A 27,226-nucleotide genomic window follows, 5' to 3' on the forward strand; every position below is an offset into this window, starting at 1 on the left:
TGCAAAAACGTATGCATGTATACAGTGGTGGCCAAAATTGTGGACACTTTTGGAAATTTTTATGTTTTTGAACTTTGTATGCTTGTAGAAAATGTTACGTTTCGCAAAATGCAAACTTGTATATATTATTTTAAAGCAAATTTATTACTGAATTCAATACAAAACACAAAATTTAATTATTTGCAGTACAAAAAAAAGTTATATGTACTTTAATATAAATAAAAAACACAGTTATGAAGTGGTTTGTAATGTCTAGCTTTCCTGGCGAATCACTGTTCTTGTTCTGAGAACCAATCAAATGTTAGTAACTGCCAGTAGAAGCTGACATCATGTTTACACTTGAAACAATTCATTATTTTGCTTTGTTTTGTAGAAGGAGGACCTGTTTCTTATACACTGCAATTACAAGTAGGAATTTTTGTAAAAATTTTTAATATTTAGTCAAGAAGCAATGACATCAAATAAAAGAGTAGATTTGACACCTAGAAGAGATGTAATATTATTGTGTTACGAGAAAGTGGTCTTTCCCAATGCTGAAATTGCAAGACAGGTGGGTGGTTCAGTGACTATATCTGGAGTCCGAAAGTTTTGTTTACGATATCAGGAGACAAATTCAATAAAAAAGAAAGAAGGAAAAGGCCAAAAAAGGTGCACCACATCTATTGATGACAGAAGAATAAAAAGACTATGTCTCCAAGATAGAAAAATGTCATCAGCAGCCATGAGAAGTGATCTGAATGATGCTGGTGTTTCTGTCAATTTCAAGAACAATCAGGAGAAGATTAACAGATGTTGGACTGAGAGGTAGAATTCCACGAAAAAAGCCTTATCTTAATTTTCAGCAACGAAAAAAAAAAAAGACTACTGTGGGCAAAGGAACACATTAATTGGACAGATGATCAGTGGTCGCAAGTTATATGGAGTGATGAAACTAAGATATCGTTATTTGGTAGTGATGGGCGAAAATATCTAAGACGTAGAATAGGAGAAGAGCTACATCCTGACTGCATTCAAGCAACTATGAAGAACACAGTTAGTGTTATGATTTGGTCATGTATGTCAGCATATGCTATTGGTCGCCTTCATGTCATCGATGGGACACTGAATGCCAGAAAATGCATTGACACTATTCTAGAACCAAAACTTCTACCTTCTATCAGAGATCTCTTTCCCAAGAATGCTTCGTTTATTTTTTCAGCAGAATTCTGCTCCTTGCCACATGGCTAAAATATGGAAAGAGTGGTTTCGTACAAAGAGCATTAAATTGTTGTCATGGCCAGGAAACAGTCCTGACCTTAATCCTATCGAAAATTTGTGGCACCGTTTGAAAAGTCTTGTCCGAATGAGGCGCCCATCAAATTAAAGGGAACTAATTGAGGCTATAATTGTTTCCTGGCATCATGTAATAATGAAAGAAGAGCTTAAAACTCTTGTCAGCTCAATGAAACGTCTATGTAAAGCTGTAATAAAAAATAAAGGGTACCCAACTAAGTACTGATAACTCGCTGCAATCATCACTATCTAATGTATATCGATAACTGTTATCGTTTAACTTTTTTTGTATTGCAAATAATTGAATTTTGTGTTTTGTATTGAATTCAGTAATAAATTATGTTTAAAATGATATATGCAATTTCGCATTTTGCAAAACTATTTTTCTATAAGCATACAAATTTCAAAAACATAAAAATTTCCAAAAGTGTCCACAATTTTGGCCACCACTGTATATATGAAAATGTATGCATATATATATATATATGAAAATGTATGCATGTATATATATGAAAATGTATGCATGTATATATATGAAAATGTATGCATGTATATATATGAAAATGCATGCATGTATATATATGAAAATGTATGCATGTATATATGGATGCATACATGCGTACGTACATACATTTCTGAACCTGGTCCCGATAACAGAAGAGTACCCAAGATATTATTACTTTCAAATGAAAATTGGGCAATCATTGTTTCTAAAGCATTCTGCCTTGTATCAAGTCATGGAATCATAAAGATCTGTAACATACTCCTTCATTTTGTCATTCCATGGATCCTGTCATATTATTGCAGACTTTTGATTAGCTATGAAGTCAGCTGAGTGCCTTTAGCATCAGAAATGTTATCTTTTGGGAACAGGTCTGTTAATGCAGTTAAACATGGCTGATTGTCCATGCCTGCAAGGTAAACTTTTGGGCAATGGACAGCAGTGTGAGAACAAACATTGTCCTGTTAAAACAGAACATTGGGACAGGCATTCACTAAGAACACTAATTAAAATTTTTATCAGCATACTATTAGGCTATGAAAATGCCCATAATGAAATTGTATCTGTGATCAGTCAGTATATAAAATTCCGCAGTGTGCTGTTATAGCTGTTTGTTTGGACATGGAATCATGACAATAAAATGCTCATCACACCCTTACTTAAATAAAAGTGAAACTCATCATTAAAAATTGCCTATTCCCATTAAGCATGGCTCTAAAGTACTCTCTCATGGTACCAGGGCAGGACAGCTATCATTAACAGTCTCTGTTGCTGTGATTCAGTAGTATGCAAACATCTGCTAAAGCTGCTAGAATTTACAGATTGCTGCATGGAAGAGATCACTACTTGCTAAATGTCTGCAATCATACTGTGATTAGGAAATTTAAACAATAGGGTGAAACAAAACAAATAAATGCTATATAATTGAAATGTCCTACTGTTCAAAAATTGTATATTGACTAAATACATATAAAAAAGTACTTTATATAATTCCTTGCAAAAGCCTTGAAATTTGCAATTTTTACATTAAGTTTCTATATTATAACAAAATATTTTAGTATTTTGTTATATGTTATAAAATAAAATAATTACTGTTCGCATAAAAAATGAATCACAGTATTTTAATGTTCACATCATAAAATACAGTACAAAGTCCGAAATTCGGACTCTTCAAGACTTTTGGGGGTCTGATTAATAGTTAAACACCCAATTTAGAAAAATTAATTCTTTAATTAATCAAAATACATACATGGCAATAAATAACAGGAATCTCAACGATGAGTAAAACGCATACATGAACTAGTAAAAACAGAAGGCGGAAGTTCTCTTTTGCAGTCCCGCAGAGATGATATTCTTATCGCACATGCGCGAAGGAGAACTCAAAGCACCAAAGAAATGTGGGGAGAGAAGGAAGGTAGCCCCACACCATCTCCCTTTCTGGAAAAGAAAATATGCTATAAATCTGAAAAAGAGAGGGAAAAAATTAGTTTTCCACAAATCGTTTGGGGAAGTGGACACGACATCCTGAATGAATTTGATAATTTGCTTTCACAGGAGCACCTTTTTTCAGGTAGCTGTTTGTTTACTGGATGGGTTGGTTGCTGTGATGGGGCCTTATCCACATCAGTTAACCTAGGAGGTTCAGATACATCATCTGGGATTAAATAAGTAGGTTTTACTCTGTCGATAGACACAGTGATATCATGTCCTTGTTTAGATATGGTAAAAGTTTTATCACCACGTTGAAGTACTTTATACGGACCCGTGTAAGGTGTTTGCAAAGAGGGTTTTACTGTATCTACACATAGAAAAATGTGAGAACATTTATCTAAGTGTTTAAACTCAAAAATCTGTTTTTTAGAGTGATTGGTAGTAGCAGTCAGACGAAGATGTTCTAGATTATCATTCAATTTTTTTAGGAAGTCCCTCCTCAGAATGTTGCTGTCAGGAGGCATAAAGAATTGTCCCGGAAGACGCAAAGTTTGGCCATACACCACTTCGGCTGGAGAACAGTTAAGTTCCTCTTTGAAAGCAGTCCGAAGTCCCAAAAGAACTGAAGGCAATGAGATAGTCCAGTGTACAGATGTGTGACACATTATGGATTGTTTGAGGGATCTGTGATACGCGATGGTGTGAGAAAGGCAAATACCAAAGTTCTTGGCTAGTTCTCGAAATAGTTCACTGCGAAATTGACTACCACGATCAGTGGTGATCTGAGCAGGCACACCGAATCTTGAGATCCAGCCAGCATAAAGAGCAGTGGTGATGGTCTCTGCCCATGTAACTTTCAATGGATACGCTTCAGGCCAGCGAGTATACCTGTTGATGCATATCGGACAGTAAGACATTCCTTGAGATGAAGGAAGAGGTCCAATCAAATCTATATTGATATGAGAAAAACGTTCATCTGGAACTATAAAATTAGTTAAAAGAGAGTGTACATGACAAGACATTTTAGCCTTTTGACATTGTAGGCAAGTTTTAGCGAAGTTCGTGACATCCTTCTTCATTCCGGGCCAGACAAATTGGTCACTAATTAACTTCAGCGTTGCTTTAGGTCCAGGATGGGAAAGATTATGCAGAGCTGAAAAGACAAGTTTTCTATGACTGTCTGGAACAAAAGGACAGATTTTACCATGTGAAATGTCGCAATACAGTTCTATAGAACTCTCAGGCATTTTTAACTTCTTTAATTTCAGAACTGGATTTTCTTTGTCTGAAGAGGATTAAAGTACAGTGTCACTCTGTTGTGCTTTCGACATAGATTGATAGTCAATAGGAATGACATTAGCAACCATTTCGATGTGAGAAAGAGCATCGGCTGGTCTATTTTCTGCACCACTCACATGTTGAATATCAGTAGTGAACTGGCCGATGAAATTAAGTTGATTAATTTGTCGAAGTGAGAGCTTGTCATACTTTTGGGAAAATGCTTTTGTGAGTGGCTTATGATCAGTAAATACTTGAAAGTTCGTATCTTCAAGCAGATATCTGAAGTATTTGATAGCGGCAAATATTGCCAACAGCTCTCGGTTGTACATACTGTACTTTTGTTCTGTATCGCTCAATTTTCTGGAGAAAAATCCCAATGGTTCCCATGTTTGAGCATTGAGTTGTTGGACGCAAGTGCCTATGGCTTTGTCTCATGCATCGCATGTGAGAGCAATTTTTGTTTTGGGGTCTGGGTGGACTGAGTTTGTAGCCTGTGTCAGAAGCTGTTTACATGACTCAAAGGCTGTTTCAGTGTCTAGTGACCAATTTAAAGGTGTTTTGTCATTTTTCTTACAACGTCAGAGCATACCATTTAAAGGAAGTTGAACTTCAGCAGCATGATTTAAAAATCTCCTATAGAAATCAAGAATTCCTAAAAAATGTCTGAGTTCATTAACAACTTTGGGTTTAGGAAAATCTTGGATTACTTTAATTTTTTCTGGTAAAGGAATGATTCCATTTTTGTCGATAATGTGAACTAAAAATTTTACACGTTCTGCAGCAAATGTGCATTTAGGAAGGTTGACAGTCAAATTATGACTTTTTAATCTCTTAAAAACTTCTTCGATATGAAGTATATGTTCATAGAGGGATGATGAAGCAATTAAAATATCATCTATGTAGACGAAACAGAAATTTAAATGTAACAGAATTTGATCGAGTAATCTTTGCATGGTTTGCGCCGCATTACATAAACCAAATGTCATGTAGTTGAACTCAAATAATCCGAAAGGAGGAACTATTGCCGTTTTTGGTATGCCTTCTTTATTCATGGGTACCTGGTGATATGCCTTCTTGAGGTCTAATGTTAAAAAAACAGTTTTATTGCTCAAATTAGATATAAAATCATGTAGATGTTTAATTGGATAATTATCTGGAACAGTGATTGAATTTAATTTACGTTAGTCCCCGCAAGGCCGTCAAGACCCATCCGGTTTTTTTACCATGTGGAGAGGACTACTCCAGGAGCTTTTAGAAGGGCTACAAATGCCTTTTTGCACTAAATAAGTATTTTCTGCTTTTGCGGCAGCCTTGTCATGCTTAGCTGCTACTAGAGAACCTTTAGTTTCAATTACATGCATAATTCCAAGAGTATTATTATCCAAAGGCTGTTTTAAAACATCTTGAAACAGAGAATAATATTTTTTAAGTAAATCCTTAAACACATGTAACGGTTGGAAAACTGTAATTTTGGGTACAGTATCCTGTGATATCTTGCCATCTGACTCAACGTTGGTCATGCTGTCAATTAATTTTTTGGATTTCAAATTAACAATAATACCATAATTAATAAGTCTGCGCCCAAAATTGGTCGCAAAACATTAGCAATAGTAAAAGTCCATCGAAAAATTCGGCGTAGACCTATGTCTAAATTGACTAAATATTTTACATATACATCAATTTTGGTACCATTTGCTGCAATTAAATTGAGCAATAATGTGGGTTTACATCGGTCTTGTGAAGTCGGAGGCAAAACAGACAATTCAGCACCTGTGTCAACCAAAAAATGTGTTCTTAAAGATTTTTCATGTACAAGGAGGCGACAATTATTTGCCTTGCACTTTTAAATCGGAAAACTAGACGGCTACAAACGCTTGGCCGTCTAGTTTTCCGATTTAAAAGTGCAAGGTTTGTTGCATTTAACAGCTTTTTCGCCAAACTTGATGTGGTACCAACACATGGATGTGTTTTTGGTTTGTTTATTCGTGGGCAAGGATCTAGATCTAGAATTAGAACGGCTACGGGAATGAGATCGAACACAAGAATACAATGTAAAAAGTTTATCTACTTTTTTATTTAAAACAGATATTTGTTTCTGTAAATTATCTAAAGCTTCACTTGTATCATTAGAATTGGTTACTTTCGATTTCACGTCCATTGCATGAAGCTGAGGAGGACTTGTGATGTCAGAGATTTTGTCAGCCATAGCTGCTAATTTTTTAAGTTCGATATCAGAAGAGGCTAATATGTCTTGCATCTGGGCTGGAAGGCGTTGAAACCACAATGATTTTAGAAATTTAGTAATTCAGTTCCGACGAGAGGTCCAGCCAGTTCTTGCATTTGTCAGAGTAAAACAGATGGCCGTTTGTCTCCTAAATCAATGTCTCTCAAAAGTTTTTTTAATTTTTGTTCTTCAGAGTCAGAAAATACTTCAATTAATCTTTTTTTAAGAGTGTCATAAGCATCAATAACTGGAGGAGGATCAATTATATCACTTACCTGACTTAAGATGTCAGTCTCGATATGGCCTACCACTATATGGTATTTTGTGATATTGGTGAATATACGGCTTGTTTTTTAAAGAAAAAAAGAATTCGTTTCTAAAAAATACACTAACACTGTGTATTGCTTGCTGCCTTGGATTCGTGATTAATTTATTTTCAATTTTCGGTTTTATCTATATTGATAATTTAAAAAATTGTTTCGCTTCCTTACTAATCAATAAATGTAATCTAATTATCTAAAATACTAATTTATTTTAATAAGTTATATTTAACATACTGATTATGGATATTCACAAAATATATTTTGCAACATATAAGATTGTGTAAATACATGCTTAAAAATTTAGTATATATCTATGCTACTTTACACATAAAAACATGTCAAAGATTGAATCTTTAACTTGGTTAGCCCCTTCTTAAACAAAATCTGACACTTTGCTATGGATTAATCAAAGGCTAATTAGAAAATATATGTCTTTTTAAATATACTTTTACGTCGATTCGTTTTTCTATTCCTTGTTGACTGAATAGTTGACTAAATGGCTTCAGTATTTAAAAAAATAAAATCTAGAGCCCATATGAAAAGGTTAAGATTATTTTCTCATAAGTAACCTAAGTAAGTTCTCTTTAGAACACCCTCTTTGAAAGAAGTCCCTCTCATAATCTTAATGTGTTATTCCGTAATTTACAGATCTAATCCAACCCAACTGATGTGGGAACTTACCTCAAATTTTTACAGCATCCTTCATTAATTTATCCTTTTAGCCTACCTCGAGATTTGAGCAACTTTCTGCATCTAACATATATATAAGTAATGCTTCTAGCCCTAATTGCTATTTGTATGAGCCTCCTCTTCAGTTCAAGGTTTGTTACGATATCTAACTTGTTGATAAAGAATAACATTAAAGCTTTAAAAAAACTCTGCTTATTAATTTAATTGCCTTTTATCTTCTTTCATTGATTTAGAAATGTATTTTCAAGGAAATGCAAGCGAAGAATAAATACGCTAATATTTGTTATTTAACAAAACCTCAAAATCATAATTCAAAGAATGTTTACGAATGTGCAAAACAATTCTTACTTAGACTGTTACCTTTCCTTTTAAGTTCCAACAAATGAAAAAAAATTCTGAAGCATTTGAGTAGCAGTCAAATATAGTAGTTCTTGCTTCTAATTAGTATAAAATTCCCTTCATGCAGATTTTTTGTACAATTCGTTAAATACGTGTTAAATGTAAAACATACCGCAAAATACTTAATATATCCATTCCGCTTTACCAGGAATAGAGCTCGGACACGATACAGTTATTATTCAAGTATTATATCTCTTTGAGTCACTAAAAACATTAAGTATCATACATAGGCAGATTTTGCTTAATATAATGAAAAGTTTTCTTATGTTTCATTAGATTAATATTTACAATTGTAAATATGGTAAAATGACTTCCAATGAAAATGCAAAGCATTTCTAAAATATAATGCAAAAATTAATTTAATATTTTTATAACGTAAATATCAAAGACAAAGAATGAAATATTTTTAATGATGACACTAAAAATAAATTTAAAATGAAGTAAAATATTAAACAGGAAACAAAAATACACTTCAGCAAAATCTAAGGCAAACTAAATTCATTCAGTGAGTACAATGATATGAAATATATTATGAATTAAAAATAAAATGGGGAAATAAATAGTTATTCTTTAACTAGTAAAAGCATAAGTTCTTACTGTTGTATGTAGCTTTGACTCATATTTCTTGAAAATTTAACTCTTGGCAATATTCTACAATAATCTTTAAATTTACAATATAATTAATATATACATTCAAAATAAAAATATTTTACACTCAGATTTGATATTTAATGACAGGGTTTCACCACCAATTAAAAGTTCTTCTTTTCACTGAATTCGCATACATCTAACCAAAATTTTTTTTAAAGATTTTCTAAAAAGACAAAGTTCTGTATCTAAATATCTGAGTTATGGTAATGAAAATGATAAGATAAATTTAAAATATAATAGCATTTTCACTTTAAAAGTAAAAGTAATGAAGAATCATACCATAATTTAAAAGTCCTGAACAGTCTGATATGTTTTAAAACATGGGTGAACACATAGTCCTACATTACATTCTTTGCACCAGTATCTGGTTTCGCGTCTAATTCTTTTTCCTTTATCATTTCTTTGTTTAATGCCCACAACAAATCTACGCGAAGGATTGTTTTGAGTAGCACCAGTATGAGGAATAACAGAAGGAAAATGTCTTCCAGTTAAACGTACGATGCTACCATATTGTGATGCGTCATTTGGGTGCGATAACTGTGTTAAATGTTCTTCAGTTATTCTCTCTATCAGTCTCGGTCTAAATTCAAGATGCTCGTTAAGGCCTTCACACTTCGTATAAATGACGAAAGCATTCCATATGGCTTGATCTAAGAGATGCCGAAAAATCTTTTTATAATACTTTCGTTGTTGGTTTCTTATGACTGGATAATACACTAGACACTGATCAGCTTTATCCACTCCTCCCATTTTTTTATTGTAGTCAATTATAGCAGTAGGTTTTTGTATGAGTTTACCATTTTTCGAAAGAGTTTCAAAATCTGTACCATGGTAGGTACTTAAAAATGAAATGGGTTTTTTGTCTTGCCTTTCTGAAAGGCCTTAATTTCACCCTTCTTCAATCTTTCTGATTTCAGTTCTTGAGGAAGACCTTTCCTATTTGCACGCAATGTGCCACATATATCTGTTTTTCCCGCAATAAGTAATTCCGAAAGTTCAAGTGAAGTATAAAAGTAGTCTAGTGTTAAGCTATAGCCTTTGTTTAATAAATCATGTATCAGCGTCATTGTGCTTTTCATTGCAACTCCAAATTGTTCGTATCGCAGATCAAATTTAGTACCTTTCCCGGTATAAAGTACGAAATTCCAAATACCGTAATTTCGCGTGTGTAGTCCGCGGACTAACTGTGTTTAAAATGCGAATTTTTGAAGCTGCGGACTATCCACCAGTGCAGATAATACGCTGGTTGTTCAAGGTTAAAATTGTTGAAATTTAAAAAACACGCTGTCATGAACTGCCGATGATCAAATATAAAAAAGCGCGAGATTCCAAGTGTCCTTCGCACTGCTTTAGCACAACTGCCGGGAGGGGGAAAAGTAGTTGATGCTTCAGCTCAGTTTTTAGGAGCCATAGTAGAAAGTACCTGGAGTACGAAAAAAAAAGCGTGATTCGTTTACTTATAGCGTGGTTTGGCAACACCGAGTGAGTGGGGTCGAAGGTCACATTTCATTATCACTTATCACGAGGATAGCACGTTGCACAGTATTTTGTTTTCGTATTTTGTCTTTCATCTTCGCTAACGTTGATGAAACATCGCCGGAGATTTACTGCTGAGAGGTACTTGAGAAAACTGAAAAAGATGGAAATAGAGAAGCGGGCCGTTATTGGTTTAATCCTAGTATCCGGTACACACGGGATTTGACTACTTTTGGCGACTTTATGATAAGCAGTAAAAACGGGACATATACGATGAGTAGTTAACGGGTCATTCAAAGAAAATATATAGTTAAACATAGTATATAGTATATATACTATGCGTGTATAGTATATATATAGACGTTCTTTGGATCATTTTTGGTGTTGGCGATAATTTTCAAAGTCGCGCGAAGGCTGCACCATATACTAGGATTTTACTCCGTTATTTTAAAGTGGACAAGAAAGCAGTGAGAAATTTGCGCAAAAGGATGTGTTTAAAAAGCATGGGAATATTGCCGTATTAAAAAAACGTAATTTCGGACGTATAGTCCGCGGACTATACGGTGGTGCGGACTATCTGACAATTTTTAAATTTTTTTTTATATAAAATCGTGTCTGCAGACTATACGATGGTGCGGACTATACGTGCGAAATTACGGTATATCCACTTGATGATTCGCATAATTGGAATATTTTAATTCCGAATCTAGCTCTTTTAGTCGCTATATATTGTTTCCAACCTAGGTGGCCTTTATAACTCAGCAGAGATTCATCTATAGCTATATCCCTATCAGGGATGTATGCGTTTTTGTATTTTTGTCGCAGCCTTTCAGAAAAGGTATAATTTTTTTTTTTCAATTTAGGCTGAGGATGCACACTTTTGTCAAAAGTTTCGTTATTTTCAAAATGCAAGCATTTCATAAGGAGATATATGTATCGCCTCTCTGTCATTATTTTGCCTATAGATGGAGTGCTTATTATTGGTCTTTGAGTCCAAAACCATTTCTCCACTGGCTTCTGCATAATTCCTTGCAATAACAGCAATGCAAAAAACACTTTTATTTCACTTGGATTTGTTTCAGTCCATGCGCATGTTCTTGCTCGTGGCCTTAATATAGTTGCGGCCAAATACTGGGAGGCATATCTATTAGTTTCTTCAACTACAATGTTTACAACTTCGTCATCGATAAACAGAAGGAGGAATTGTAAAGAATCATTCGCATCCTTTATGGTCATTTTTAAACCTGGGCAAGCGCTGAATGGAAATTTAGGAGGAACAGGTTGAGTTTTAGAAGTGTCTATCTTGCACCAATCCCGCACTTTGCTTAATTGTTCTTCATCTGAATCACTTTCAGTTTCAGATGATGATAAAAACTCGCTTTCTGAGCTAGACAATAAACTTTCTTCTTCAGATTCACTAGCCATATATGCTTCTTTTCAAAACAGCACGAAATAGCAGCAGCAGATAGCACAACAGCAGAATAGATGAAGTGGCTGATAAATGAGATCAGGCAATTCAGCTTTTATAGAGTAAAATCACTTTGGGGGTAGAAAACAAGTAAATAGCTTGGTCAAAGGAATTCTTGAGAAAATAAATGCATTTTCGAGTTACAATGCAATTTCCTTGTAATTAGCTATATAAGACTTACAATGTAAGTATTTATATACTACGTGCATTATCGAGATGTTAATAGAACCCCCCCCCCCGCCAAAAAAAAAAAAATTCTTTGTAGCAAAATTTTTAACAATATTATTTCTCCAAGACAATTACGCAGGTGTGTATTCTTTTCATGAATGATGAAAAATAAGTTAACAGTTTTCCGAGCAATTGCTCCAAATTATACAGCTTTGAAGATTAAAAAATGAAAACATAAACTCTTATTTCTGGTTATGTGCTGAAAAAGATATTACCCTTTTCAAAGAAAACACCTAATAGCGGAATCTCCAAGTTGACTTCAACGTAAATATACCTCCAGGGGATACTGAACTAAAAGCTTACCACCTTTGTACATTTTCTACTTTATATGAGAGACCATTATCTTTGTGCAAGGACAAAAAACCATCCGCTATCTATAACTCTGGTCTTTCTCAGTTCTTTCATTTTGTTAACTATGACGAGAAATGGAGCTGCCGTAAATTCTAAATTTATTGCTTCTTCCAAAGACTCTAAATCTAAGTTGTGTATTTGCCGTCTGCTAGTAATTTAAGCTACCCTGGCTTTAAATTCAGAAACATCCTTTCATCAGTAATTACAGTACATATAAACACAGTATTATTATTTAAATTCAGACTTTAAAAACTTCATCTATGTTAAACGATCGAAATTGTAATATATATATATATATATAAATTTAAGCAGTTTATTTCTTGAAAATGTATCATATTTTTCGTAGGAATTATTAAAACTGTTTTGTATGTAAACTATATGTATATATATGTAAACGCACATACAAAACACTGTGTATACATATGGTGATGTATGCTTGTGAGCATGTGTGTGTGTGTATGTTATATTTCCCTGTTATATATCAGTATTTTATTAAAAGTAGTTGTAGACGACATTTAATAAAAAAAACTGGAAAGTATAGTAAATCTGAAAATGATAGTGCCATTATGAAACTGAATATTACATGAAATCGAAAATTTATGTGAAGCAACTATGGAATGAAAATAAATTCTAGTTAGGTTTCACAGCATACAAAATAACACTTTAATCTAATCACTTGAGTAAAATGAATGCCAAGAAAATATCCTGAAAATTTATATCGGGAAAAAAAATCTCCGGAAAATGCCTCACGGAAAATATGCACCTGGTTAAAAATATCGCTAGAATAATAAACAATGTAAATATTTTTATCAGGTACATATACACATGCACCTTGAAAAATACTTGTAATTTTTATACTTTGTGGAGATATATAGATGATTCTTTAATATTAAATATATTTTTCATTTATTTATTACAAAATATTCTTTCTTACTAAAAATATGCTTAATGATTACATCGTTTATATATCCTAATTAATTATGAATATATTTTTAGTTTCTTGTTATTTGTGTTTCGTTTCTGAGAATTATTAAAATTCAAGTAATCTGAATTTCACATAGAAATAAATTCTTTCCTTAGTAACAAGTATAACTTTTGCATTAGAAATTATTCACGATAAGTGCAATTTTGCTTTTTTGCCAACAGAATGTTTTGGCTTATTTGACTACATCAAAGCATACTAGAGCTGTCTGCCTAAGAGGAGGGTCTCTTCGTAGAGGACTTAGGTTATTTAATTACGGCAAAGCCTCGAGGGCTATCTGCCTAAGGGGAGGGATTCCTTTGTGGAGGACTTTCTAAGGGAAACTGCCTCGTATACATACACGTTACATATGGCGAAAACCACTAAAACACCCATGCAGCCAGCCCGTTCGCGGGATTCGAACCTCGGACCGAACTACCAGTGTTGTTCAGCGACTTTACCGCTCGGCCGCTGGTGGGCCCCAGGACTTTTTAAAAAAACTGCTCGTATATATGTTATATATGCGGAAAACTATGAAAACGCCCATGCAGCCAGCCCGTTCTCCTAGAATCGAACTTAAGTCAGAACTCGGTATTCTGCGACTATTCAGAGACTTTACCGCTCGGCTGACAGTGACAGAATGTCTGCTACCTATACATTAATCTACTACAGAGGTAGATTTGTTTCCGAGAAAGAGATGCGAAACAGAAAAGATATGCGAATGTGCCAATTGGTAGTGCTCTATTTAAATGGTCAACGTGTAAGTTAAGTGGGTGGCCAAATCAAGTAAATGTTTTAATGATATATCTAGCATCTAGATATGATTCGAAATTTTTTTGAATTGGAAAGGCAACGATCAGTTTATAAACAAACTTAAAAATAATTGATCATAATATTCATTTTCAAATACTATTCTATCTAATTTTCAAGTTAAAATGCCCAACAATTCATATAATTAATGCTGTCGTGCTAGTACATTTATAAAGACATACTGGTTTACCTTGCGTCCTGTGGTGGTGCAAGTAGTAGCAGATCCAGCTAGTACAATTGGAAGATCTGTGGTTCGAATCCCGGTCCTTAAGGGAGGAGAATATAAGGAATGCTCTTTTTTTGGGGGGGGGCTGCCCTTGTAAGGTAAATTGACAGCACGTCTAGATGAATAAGTTTGGAGATTCATGATTGTGATCCAAGCCTCATCAGTGGTTAAGATGCACCTCTGAATACTGGCAGTTCGACCTGTTTTGGGTTCGATCACAAGCGAACTGACCGGCTGCATGGTTGGTTCTTGTAGTTTTCCCCCTGTATAATATGCTAGTTTCCCTCAGAATGTCCTCCACGAAGGCATCATTCCTCATAGGTAGGTAGCCCTCACAGCTTTGCGTTATTTAAATAACTGAATCAATCATGATTTTGATCCTTCCAAGGACGTTTTGAGTTTATCTGTTTCATGGTTTTACATATTACTATTATTAATGAATTCCTCTCAGGATGTTATCCAAAAATATATTAACAACTCAGATTTTTCGAGAATTTTTTTTTCTATCCGAATACCCAGTAAAACACCTTTGTTATGCATGAACTCTTATTCATCAGTTTCGACTGAGGGATGGTAATTGAAAGAAATATGATTATTTTCTAAATCTTAAATGTGAGCTTTAGTATGGAAGAAGAAAGATACTAGGATGCTGAAACAATGAAATTTTTATTAATTACATAAGAATAAACTGGTGGTTCTAGCTTCATTAATCGTTCACATTATGCTATTTGTAATTATTCAACTTAGAGTGGATCACTTAGTTTTAAAAAACAAATGATTTATCAAATTTACAGTTACCAGACAAGGCATTTTTTAAAGCATAAAGATAATTAAATGTATTTCAGGTTTGGTGTATTTAATTATGGCAAAGCACACTAGGGCTATCTGCCTAAGGGGTGGGATGCCTTCGTGGAGGACTTTCTAAGGGAAACTGGCTCATATACACGTTACACATGGGGAAAACCACGAAAACACCCATGCAGTCAGCCCGTTCGCGGGATTCGAAACTCGGACTGAACTACCAGTGTTCAGCAACTTAACCGCTCGGCCGCTGGTGGGCCTTAAATGTATTTTAAAAATTGAGTTTGTAATCAAGCTTTGCTATCTAGGAATAATATATAGCTTGCAGTTAAGTTATATTCTTTCTTAAAAAAAAAAATATTTCTTTTGTTCACCTATTAAAAATAACAATCAGCAGCGTGTGTTTTTTGAAAATATCCCTAAATGCAACATAAATACAAGGCAGATTTCTTTAGGGAATCCTTTACGAAGACATTTTACCACTTAGGTGGAAAACGTTTTGCTAAATTAAACTCTAAATTTACAAAGGCGATTTTATGAGAAAACAGAAGGAGAACTCTACATTGGACTAATAATTAGCAAGTTGCTCATCAGTGAAAAATAATGGCAATCTTGGATAAAATGAAAATCAGAACGATATTATTGCAAATTCTTCAATAAAGCATCTAACATATTGCAAATTAAAAATTTACAAAAGCGTTCTTTATTTTGTGAGTTTATTTGTGAAACTATTTGAGAAATAACCTCATTTTATCTTGTAATATTGGAAAATATTTTCAGCTGTCATTATCTATCACAAATTAAATACTTTGAAAGTGGATTCATTTTAAGCTGTTTAAAATATTATTTGTGTTCGTGCTTAGGGTGAAGAAATTTTTGTGTGCTGTGTTCATTCATAAGTATATGTATTTCGCCAGGATTTTTATTTTGCACTTCCCAGTTTTTATCAAATAACATAAAATTAGCATTTCTTTGAAAAAAAAAAAAAAACATTTTTTGTTTATCTTTAATTTAAACAACAAAGGGATTAGAATTTTTGTTACTTAGTAAAAAGATGGATTTCGAATTTGAAATGTTTTTGCTATTTGGTTAGTAAGTTAATTAATATAATGTAGTATACTACTTAATTAACTATGTTTTAATTGGGAACCATTTAAGGACATATTATAACGGTGGAAATTACTTTTGTTCTTTTTGAAGTTCCTCTATACATTATAAAATTAACCAATTGATCAAAATTTGCATTATACAATAAAATAAGTACTATAACACAACAAAAACGATAAATAGCCTTCTTATATAACAGCCCCAATTAAAATTACTAACTAAAAACAACGAACATGGAGACATTTCTATTATGTAGTAAAGTAAGCTTTAAAATATTTTGGAAGAACTGGTCAGAAATTATGTGAAAGAAAGTATATCCAGTTTTCATTTTTAAAAATTTCCTTATAATGTGTCATTTTATTTTAAGCATTTTATCTAGTAATAACAACTTGATATTGTTTTAGATTAAAAGTAATGAAAGCAATATCATCCATATTTCAAAATGGGCTTATTTAATTATACTGTTATAACTGCTAATAACTGTTGATGAAACATTTCCACAGCAACATAATTTTGATCTGCTATGCAAGTTTATTTATGTGTTTATTTTTTTAAAAAATATTGAATCGTCGAATGTAAAAAAAAAAAAAAAAAAAAAAGCATTAATAAAATCTTTAAATGCCTATCTTTGAATTTGAGTTCGAACACAGCATATTTAAAACAAGAGACTATTACAAGACTTTGCTAGGATCCTACTAGCCGCGCAAGACGCTTTGTTAGAAGGAAACAACTGATTGAAAGCATGTGTTCAAATTATCACATCTGTCATTTATCTGTCGAAGAAAAGGTAGGACTTTTGTATGAGTATGTTTCAAAGCTTGTTTTTCCATTCCGTAAGTACGCCAATTCCCAGGGGTGTAATTACTCTTTTACGACAAATCTGAACTATTGCAGTTCTTCCGAAATGTGAAGAGAATATACTTACGATGACATTACTGAATGATCTCAAAGCCATCTGCTATTCAGAACTATTTTGTACTTTCTTTAAAAATACAGAAGGTTATAAGTACAGGTTTTTTGCACATCTACAGTTATTGTTTTCTAATTACTGTCATTTAACATAAATGCAAAAGTATTTAATATTTATTTAGTCTTTCGCATAATATATCAAAACAAATTTCTCTTAAGTCACCTGTTTATGGTTGAAGTCGCTATGTGTGTTTCTTTAATTTATGCTATGGAAATTAAAAATACAGCAATCAATAAAAAATATAAAAATTCTGCACACGTGAAAATAAAATTATGGTAAAATGCTTGAACACCATCTCCAAAACAAGAGACTAAATTTAAAAAAATCATGTTTGAGCTAAAATATTAATGTCTTGCAAAATCTTTCCTAACATACGTGACAATTTTCTATAGAGGGACAAACTTTTTTTTACTGCTTAGACCTAGAGTACTTTTTTTTTTACTTCTTACTAAACAATCATAGATCCTTTCCCAGATTTTACTAATCAGGTCTTGCTAGCCTAAGATGTAATACTTTGAAAAAGAAATTCTAAAAAGTTTAGCTTTTTTTATTTCAGTAATTCTGAATACTTATAAAAATTCGGACTACTACAAATTTTATTAAAACTCATCCTATGATTCAAAAAGGTGCTTCAGACCACTGACGAAGTTTTTAAATTAAAAAAAGAAACTGTATTTGGTATGGTAATGAAGTTAAAATATCATTGCACCTGCTTAGACAATATTCAATCTAAGAATGCTACTATTTTAGAGAATTCTATGCATTTCAAATAAAAAATAGCACAAATAATCATTATATATTCAGATTATGCACGACTACTGCGTCATTTGCCAACAACATACATTCTAAAAACAAATTTTTTTTTTTTTTTTAAATCTGACAGATTTCAGATTTTAAATTACATCCAAAAGGACATTTCTTTAACATTTTGTGTGCTACCTTTATTTATTAAATATCATGTTCTTTGCGCTTACACCATAAAATTCAGTTCAATTGCAATGTTGATAATTAATTTTAAAATGAGCATATATTTAGAATTTCCGGTACACAATTCCGCGCGCTGGAGATAAAAAGGTTTCCACCCCCTTAGAGTGTTGCTATTGCTTGCTTTGAAATCGTTGAGTTTGTTACCCAAAAATTCGTTAAAGTTTCACAAAATATTAAATAGATAATAAAATACCAAATTTCAAATTCGGTCTTCCACATGCCCATATTCGTAGGAGGATTACGTCATTCAAACTTGGATGGCCTTTTTTCAAACCTTTTTTTTTTATCACAATGCGAGAAATATACATACATTTATGCAGATTTTTGTTATTTAATTACTTCAAATGTAATGCGGGACTCTAACATTTGGTGACAACAGTCTGAAAAGTGATTCGCCGTTTATAGTGATTCAATGCAAAATCTCAAAAACGAAAACAGTATTAGTATTTAAAACAATAGTCTCTCAAGGACCATTGTTTTAAATACTAATATGCCCCTTTGGACTAATAAATAAAAATATGAAAGGTTTCAGATTTTAAAGTACACCTAAAGGAGCGTATTGTGTGTTACCTCATTTAATATCATGTTCTACGTACTCAAACCATAAAATTCAGTTCAACAGCAATATCTCAAAATTATTTTAAAATGAGCGTATTTTTATCTTATTTTTATCTATCATTTTCATTTTATAAAAATCCCATTTTTATCTCCAGCGCGAGAGACTCGAAGATTGGAGATAAAAATGGGATTTTTTCGTACGGTGTTGACATTACTTTGAAATCGTTTAGTTTTTTAATCAAAAATTCGTTGAATTGTTATAAAATATGAAATTGATAATAAAACAAATTTCAAATTCAAATGAGGGCTTCCACATTGCCCATATTGTATGGAAGATTACGTTATAGATTACGTTTGATAGCTCTAGGTACCGTTGTTTTATCACAATGCGAGAAACATACGTACATTCGTGCAGATTCTTTATTATTTAATTTCTTTAAGTATAATACAGAGCAATAATATTTAATGGCAACACTTTGAAAAGTGATTCGCCGTTTATAGTTTTCAATGAAAAATGCCGAAACGAAATTAAAAGTCCTTCAGGGCACATTGTGCCTTTGGACTAAAAATAAAGTAAGCAAACATAAAAAAGTAAATTTTCGTGCTTCTTTTCTTAATAGTATTTTGTTTTATTTATTTACTGCAGTTTTTTTTTAACTGAAATTTGTTACTTTTAGAAAAGTTGCGGGTTATATTTTGGACATTCAGTTGTTAGGCTGTAGGCTGGTTATTTTAATAATTTATATAGCAAAATACAGAAATTTTAACACACCTTTGCCTTTCTGCTTGTAGTTATTTTGCGTTGAACAATGTAATTACAATTATGTAAAAAAATCAAACTCATTGAATTTTTTTCTAATAAAAATCGCATTGAAATCAATGTACACTGCTCAAAAAAAAAAAAAAAAAAAGGTACAGTGCTATATCTCCCGTTCTACTGGGCCGATTGACAAAATTCAAGCTGCGTTCTTCATGTCTCGAAAGTGCAACTTAGGATATGTATTAGCTATATATATAGCACTATTCTAACGTAGGTATTTTGACACAAAATCGGACTTTTTCTGAAATAACATACCAATTTTTTTCCATATTTCGAATCTACTACTCAAATTATGCCAGAATACCACGCTTTGTAAAAATCGTACGAGTACTTTTTAAAATATTAGCTCTCAAAATTTTAGTTTCTCAATGCTAATTGAATTTGGCAAATATTTATTAATATCTGTTTTTTTATTAAACTTTCTTGATTTTTTCTCTCACATTTCGAAATTTAGGTACATTCCAAATAAAATTTACCCATTTTTTGTGTTTTATTTTTTAAATAATTTTTATAAATTTTTCGAAAAAAATTTTGAATTATAAGCTAAAAACTTTTTACCATCATCTTGAAGTATGTGTATTTTTAAGCATATCTGCAAAAAAATTAGACTTTTTTATTCAAAATTTTCTAAGATATACACGAATTTACATATTTTCGCGTTTTGAAATTTGGCATCTTTTTTTTGAGCGATAATAACGCCAAATGTGGTCTAAGGATTTTTCTTACAGTGAATTGCCACAGCTCTTTTTAACCTTAAATTTCAAGTAAAATTTTACAGAGAATTAATTATATGGCATTTTTCCCCTCAATGGATGCGTAATAAATATTTATTAATACTATATGAAAAGCTATTTTTTTAACATTATAGATATTATTCAAATTCTTTACTATTTTTTTAAAATTTCTCTCTATCTTTTTTTTTTCTATCCATATTTTTAATGCACAGTATATTTTTATAGAAACATAAGATTTAGAATAATCATTTTTATAAAAGTGAAATTATGATATAAACATACAACCCTCTAGAGACTGAATTAATGGAAGTTCAATGGTTATGTAGAAATGATCTGCAGCTATTTAATGGCTGGATAAGTCGGCAGATTCTGTGGACAATTAAGAATAATTGTATAAACGACACCCAACATACTGGATTCAATTAACAACGAGGGTACGATGTTTATTAAATGAATTTAAGAAGTTTTAAAACATAAAAAGTTAACTAATTTTTTATCCTAAAATGTATTTTTGTGAGTAGCGTATTTTCATTATATCCTTAAAATTCTAATTTAGAATGTAATTGTCAAGAACTGAATCCTAATCATCAGTAATATAATAAGTAATTATTATGGTTATTAATAAATCCTTCTTATAAAGTAATTGCAAATATTTCAAAAAACTTTGTCTGAAAGCAAATATTTTAGATTTTATATTAATCAAGACTGCACACAATATTATTTATTTGCACTTCAATTCTTACCGTCAGTTCTAATAGAAGTTACAAATCAATTTTATTTAATTAAGGATTGGATTATTTAATTATGGCAAAGCACACGAGGGCTATCTGCCTAAAGGGAGGGATGACTTCGTTGAGGATTTCTAAGGGAAAGTGGCTCGTATACACGTTGCACATGGGGAAAACCACCAAAACACCCATGCAGCCAGCCCGTTTCCGGGATTCGAACCTCGGACCAAACTACCAGTGTTCAGCGTCTTTACCGCTCGGCCGCTGGTGGACTATTTAATTAAGGAATGACCATCTAAGTTTAGAAACAGCGTACCGTAACAGCAATTCAATTATTGGCGCCGTATCTTTCATGTTACTCCCTATTGGGAAGCTACATGATTTTTAATGAGTATTCGTGTTTTGCTAGTAACTTCACTTGGAAATTGCGCTTAAACTAGGTTAGTTGGTTATTTGAACATAGAAAGAACATGGGAGCTATTTGATTAAGATGCTTTCATAGAGAACCTTTGTAAAGAAAACCCAGAAAACTACGAAAACCAACCAGCCTGGGTTAGACTTCGCAACAAACAATTGGTATTTAACAATCTTCAAATGCTAGACGGTGAGTAATACTTATGGTAAGGCTCCAATTAAATCTCCAATTTAATATTTTATTTGTAAATATTTAAAATATTGTTGTATTCTTAGACACAAAAAGCAGAATTTAAGTTTTGTTAACTCGTTAGTAAACTACCAAGCCGTAGTGGAATTGAATGTTCAATTTCTTTTGCGATAATTGTATTCACTTAATATTCTTGGAATATGAGCTAAAGAAGGACAGTCTTGGAAGATTAAAGAAGTGATTAATCCAGTGATATTAGGTTTGTCTTACAAGCTCAGGATCAAAACGATTCTGCAATTTCCCGAGTAGTTGACTTGTAAATGGCTGTGAATTAAGCAGATGACTTTTAATCTTACGTTTTCAGTCAGAAAACGTATTCCAAATGTTTTGTATTGCATGATAATGCATCTTTTCATTATTCAAGGACGAGTTGGAGAACCGCTTGTATTCCGAAAATAAGTATGTGTACTCAATCGTCCTGCATGTTCTTCAAATTTGTCTTCTTGTGACTTTTTTCTTTCCCAAACCTAAAGTTGCCTCTCAAAGGAAAGTTTTTTGACATTGAAGAGAAAAAAGGAGTATGACATCTACTTTTAGAGGCATGTCAAAAACAGATCTCTACAAGCCTTCTCTTCCATTACATGTTGTGCAGTCAGACAAAAAGTTGCATCAGTGTAAATTCTATAATCTATTTTTTATTACACTCTGATTAATTTACTAACATACAGTGAATATATACTAAATCTTTTACTTCAGCTTAAGTAATTCGGAATTTTTGACGGAATTGTTGTCAGAACTAGGACTTAGAAGATAAGTCAAATTAAATAGTTCCATAACCCAATAAATTCAAGGTCGAAGTTTCAATATTTTATTTTCGGTGGGAGGGGAAATTTTTTCAGTTTTGGTCCATTATCCTAACTATATATTTGCTTCGATTCTTTATTTTTCCATAAAAGCGAAAAATTTACGCATGGTATACTTATAACGCTTAGCATCGAATTAAAATTTAATAGTATACAGAGTGGTTATAATTAAAGTTCCACATTGAAACGGTCATAAAAGGAAAACTACTGGATTAAATGTTAACAAACTTGGTAATCGTGTAAAGGAGGTCATCGGAATTTATTTTCTGCAAAAAAAGTTCGAAACCTCACCACCAGGGGGGAAATGGCGCTGTATGCAATATTGTTAAACAAAATATGGGTCAAAATCTAACTTAACCTTTTGTTACAGGGGTTAAATATGTTGTATACCATTAAGAAACTTTGAAATAGGCAAATTACCATTTAAAAGCGTTAAATTCGATAAAAGTCGAGTGCGCCATCCGTGTAAGTGAGAAATTCGTCCGTGAAAACCACGAATTAAGGATTAGAATATGTGAGATCGCAAATCACTCGCACAAGTGCATACAATCTGGAAATCGTTTTCTTACAGATTGCTCATTTGTAATTTTTGAAGCCTGAATTCGGCACTAAAACATGAAGATACTGATTCAATACGCTTTTAACCGATTTGGGCCAAAGAAATCCCTCATGTTATCTATCTAGTTCCATTGCATTCTCCTACTGCATTCGATTGCATAGCAGTCATTCCACACCGTTTAGTGTTGAATGGCAGCTAGTTTTATAACTGAACCATTTTTATCTGAAGAGCAGTCGACAACTGGACCATTGTAATTTCAGCTCACTTAGAGTCAATGTTAAAATGTTTCGTGATACATGAACTGCAGTAACGTGGCATTTTAGATACTACGATTTTTATGCAGGCCTGGGCCCCACCTCACGTGTGTCGCACAGTTACTTAGGCAACATATCACGAATGAACGTCTTATAGAACAACACTATAATTTTCTCTTCCCACCAGACCTCAACCTCTGTGACTTTTGGCTATGGGGTTATCTCAAAAGCACTGTTTATGGTGATAATCTAAACAATTTGGCAGAAATGAAAAATGTGATATACTGACATGTCCGTAACATTCCTCCTGATATGCTAAGAGCTGTTGTTGAGAATGCAGTAACAGGATTTAACTTGCTTTCGGAAAATGCTCCACGCTACATTCATCATGCTATGTAACACGTTTCGGAAAATATTAAACACATTTTAAACAGATGTTTTCATGTTTTATTTTATTTAACAATATTGTATACAGCGGCCTTCTTCCCCTGGTGGTGAGTTTTTTAACTCTTTTTTTTTTTTTTTTTCCGCGGAAAATAAATTCCCATAACCTCCTTTACACAATTCCCAAGTTTGATAACATGTAGTCCGGTAGTTTTCCTTTTATGACCATTTCAAATTGGAACTTTAATTATAACCACCATGTAAATTAAACTTGAAAAGTTTGACAATTTGGCTCAAGTCCCAGCTTTAAAAAGATATATATATAAGTGTAATCTTTTACATCAATACTCTTAGAAAGAATGTTTTAAGAAGCTAATTTTTCTCTCGCGTTATAGATTGTATAAAAAAACATGATCTTTAATATGATTTAGATTGTTTCAGCCTATATATGAATCGGGTCACTCGGTGGTACAAAATAAACTCTGCTGGACTGTTTTATTTCTTTGTCATTTAGCAAAAAATCTTTTAATTAAAATATTTATATTAATATCCTTTGGACTTCTCTTTAAACTTTATTTATAGTTAAAATGACTAGAAAATGAAAAGCTGTCTTCAGCTGAAATGCAATTCATGTAATTGATATTTTAAAAAAATTGACAAGAATGCAAAATTTATGGACGTCTGGCAATCGAAAAATCGTAATTTTCTTGTGTGAGAGCACTGAAAATAACTGTAAAAGGGAAAGAAGAAAATTAGGGAGAAAAGTAAGCAAACATTTGCAGGGAAATTTGGCTTTCAGGCATACAAAGATATTTAAAAAAGTTGGACGCTTTTGAATATACTTTCAGGATACTTCAAAGAATTTAGGCATTTAAAGAGAAAACACTTGAACGTGTACACCAGCAAATACCATCAATTGAGCTTGTGTTAACAGAAAAGACAAAAACGATATAATTGCAGATTAAAGTGAAGAATGACTGGTTTGTATAAATTTAAATTACGTTATAGAACATCATATCGTATCATAAATGGAGAAACCCATGATTTTCTCAGTCGAATTATTTGAAGATTCAGGACTTTATCTAGTATTGTATGTGGATGTCACCTAAAGGTGTTTTTTTCCCCTCCTGATGAAACAGCGGCTGAGCGGTAAAGTCACTGAACACTGGTAGTTCGGTTTGAGGTTCGAATCCCGTGAACGGGCTGGCTGCATGGACGTTTTCGTGGTTTTCCCCATGTGTAATGTGTATGCGAGCCAGTTTTTCTTAGACAGTCCTCCACGAAGGCATCCCTCCCCTTAGGCAGATAGCCCTAGTCTGCTTTGTCATAATTAAATAAACCAAAAACCTCTTTTTGAAACCAGTCTTTCCTTTCATCTCATACCTTCAAAGTGTTTAGCCTCTAAAGACTGATAAAGGCCCTGACGAAATACTTCGTGAAGAACTTTCTAAGTGAAACCAGCTGTCATACACAGTACTCATGAAAAAGTCCACAAAAACGCCCATGCAACCAGCCCGTTTACCGGGATTCGTACACCGGAGTGAACTACCAGTGTTCAGCGACTTTACCGCTCGGCCGTTTGTGGGCCTTTATGAAATGGAAGGCGATAACTTTATTTAAAATGATTGTCAGAAATATCAAGATATTTCAAAAAGTTGGATGCTTTTTAATACACTTGCAGAGAATGCCTAAAGAAAAATAGCAAGAATAAAGTAGAATGTCTGAAGAAAAAGAGAAGAAATAAATTTTTGCGTAAAATTAAGTATTAGTATTTTTTTTAAATTTAAAATCTTTTAATCTTATGATATTTGATTCTTGCAATTTCAAAAATAAAATATTTGACTAAAATATTAATAACATTTTAAGAAACCATATGTAGGATAAAATTGTGTAAAGCAATGGGCACAATGATAAGACTTTAAAGCAGTGTATGCAAGACATCCTAAGTTAAAATGTCGGTTATACATCTCTCTTATTTATGTATATCTTTTCTAAACGGAACATTGAAAGGTGTGTTAACTGTGCTTTACTGTATTTTCTCTTTCAATATATGCAGTTTTCAAATGCACCGTAGTCTGGGTTACAAAGTATTCTTCCGAAAGAAACACAATTCAAATAAATAAAATCAAATTGTGGAAAATTTATATTAATAAATATATTTAAAATGCTCAGTTCGAAGGAATAAGTAGAAAATTTTAAAACAACTACCTGAAGAGACAATGCAACACAAACAATTAAAATAAAAGTATAAAAATTTAAAAATTACCTAAAATAATAACTATGACAAAAATATATATAAAGAAAACTATTTGAAAGAAATTAACATTGCACCTTTATTTACGCTGTTCGAATAGGTAAATAGCAATTTTTAAAACAGATATTCAGGGAAAAAAAAAAAAAAAACATTCAACTTAAACGATTAAAATTAAATTCGAAAAAGAAAAAATTACTTAAAATAATAAGTTATAATTAAAAATATAATATAAAGAATACTATTTGGAAAAAAGGAACGATGGTGACTTTTTTTTCCTCTTAAGGTAAAGGAAACTAGGTTGCCATATATTAAGAAATTCGCCAAGTGAACTAATTTTGGCCCAAACTGAATAAAAAGCAGCAACATAAATTGTTGAATTTCTCCGTAAATTTCGCACCATATTTTACAAAATTTAATATTTAGGCATAATTTGAGTCGTAGAATCAAAATATGTAAAAAAATTGGTATGTTATTTCAGAAAAAGTCCGATTTTGTGTCAAAATACCTATGTTAGAATAGTGTTATATATAAATCTAATGTATATCCTAAGTCACGCTTTCGAGACATGAAGAACGCAATTTGAATTTTGTCAATCGGCCCAGTAGAACGAGAGATATAGAACTGTCCCTCCCTTTTTTTTTTTGGAGCAGTGTACATAAAAAGATTTGGATTATTTGAAATGAATTTGAACAGAACTTCATCAAACCAGTATAAGCGAAGAATATTGTTCCAAAATCAATAAATAATTCGCCATTATTATTTTTACTATCAAATTAGATTATGCTTCATAAACCCGTTCAAAATACGCTTATTATAAATTACTGTTGATGGCTAATTTTTATTTGAATTATTGCTTAATTATGTTATTCTTTACATGTAATTATATATAACTCATATTAAATGCAGTAATTAAATGCGCTATTCGTTTTGCTCAAATAATTAAAACTTATAACTTGTCGGTTTTAATTATGTATCTGTATATTTTTAATTGTAAGTAAATTTGTTTAAATATTTCCTAATGCTATTTTTTAATTGAATTCACGAGCATTTCGCATATTTCTGAACATTCAAAAAACTAAAGGATATTTTATGAAAATGTTATCTGTTTAAAGAGAGTATTGAAAAAACATACTTACATGCTACTTTTTTGTTTCGCGAAGAATGTCCACGTTTGTTTGTTGTTTATAAACCACTACATGCTCAAGCGTTTTTTTAGCGATTAAACATAGCAGTCTAAAACGAAAAAGAGCAACCCTCTTTGCCTCCTACTGAGAACTGTCATTTAGAGATCTCCAGGGTTCCAGAAATAA

General features: G+C 32.3%; 1 protein-coding gene across 2 annotated transcripts in view; it reads left to right on the forward strand.

Annotated features, from left to right (window-relative positions):
- The window catches only part of NO66 (Bifunctional lysine-specific demethylase and histidyl-hydroxylase NO66), a 180,124-nt gene that overhangs the window by 39,541 nt on the left and 113,357 nt on the right, over window positions 1-27,226 (forward strand). The window lies entirely within an intron of this gene.

This window comes from Stegodyphus dumicola, chromosome 1, assembly GCF_044657685.1.
Source record: "Stegodyphus dumicola isolate Sdum_Otavi_A_Nest chromosome 1, ASM4465768v1".
Lineage (NCBI taxonomy): Eukaryota > Metazoa > Arthropoda > Arachnida > Araneae > Eresidae > Stegodyphus > Stegodyphus dumicola.